This window comes from Gossypium arboreum, chromosome 10 (assembly GCF_025698485.1).
Source record: "Gossypium arboreum isolate Shixiya-1 chromosome 10, ASM2569848v2, whole genome shotgun sequence".
NCBI lineage: Eukaryota > Viridiplantae > Streptophyta > Magnoliopsida > Malvales > Malvaceae > Gossypium > Gossypium arboreum.
The window spans coordinates 111,636,162-111,637,474 of record NC_069079.1 but is presented as its reverse complement, the minus strand read 5'-3'; positions in this window follow the sequence as shown (position 1 = coordinate 111,637,474).

Here is a 1,313-nt window from a genome sequence, read left to right as displayed (position 1 = left end):
TAGTTAGTTGTAGCTGGTAGTTTCTTTAGTTTTTATTGTATCTTTCATTTTCTTGCAATTAGATACAAAAAGTCTTCTTTGTATTTTGATTTCTCTTTAAAGCATCTTATAGATTTAAGCTTTGTTAAGCTTCAAAAGTGTAAAAGTCTCAGCTTTAGTTAAGCTTTCATCACCACTAGTGCTACTATCATCTTATATAAAGAATCAATCTCAAGTCACTAAGTTTTGCTCAACATTACTTTTTATGCTTTCTTTAATGAATCATTTAAGTATGAACTTGACTAAATTGATGATGGATAGTAACTAAATCTTATGGTGGTTGGTTGATGGAAATGTTGTATGTTTAGTTTTTGGGTCAAGGACTAAATCATAACAGATGGACTAAATGGAATTGACTTCAAACCTAGAATTGATGCCTTTAAGTGAACATTTAGATTTGTGAGATCGAGAAGAGAACCTATTAAGAACCAATTTGATTGTCCCGATTTAGTTTAGTGAGATTGAGAGATAAACCAAACTAAATTATCTAATTGGGCAAAATGATGACCAAAAGGTAAAATTGGACCAATTAGGAATTCGAATCATTTAGATCCCTAATCTAATAATTGACCAGCAACATGAAAGCCAACCGACCACTTTAGTGCATTGAATTGATATTTTTATACTTTTATCTATTTTGCAATTTATTCTTTCTAGGTGTAAGTTAGTGTAATTAATCTTTGATGATAATTTTCCATACTATAATACTCAGTGAGTAGCTAGCTAGACTTTGTAATTTCACGCATTTTCATTGTTAGTCACTTTATCACCTAATCTCTCTTGGGTTTGATCATCAGAACACTCAGTGTTCCATTGTAACATAAATATTACAACTGACCTGTCACATTTATAGCTGAGTCATTTTAATTTCTGATAATTTTGTGTTGATTCTTTACTCGATGTTCATGCTTAATAAGTTCAAGTTAAGGCCACCAAATATTCACCATTCATTTGGTGAATGAACACAAACATATGGCAAAAAAAAAAAAGAAGAAGCATAAAACCATTCATTTGGAAGTAAGATGAATGAATACAAAAAATTATTCAGTATACCACCATTCATTTGGCAAAACAAAAGCATAAAACCAAGATGAACATATGTTAATAAGTTCAAGCTAAGGCCACCAATTAAAATATATTGCCAACACATCATGCTTCAAGGATCAAATTTTAAAAATTACACTTCAAAGCAAGACTTTTAAGTAATGAAACTAGTATATATATAAATGAAATAGACTCCTTAGTACGTTCCATTTTAGCCACTAATCATATAT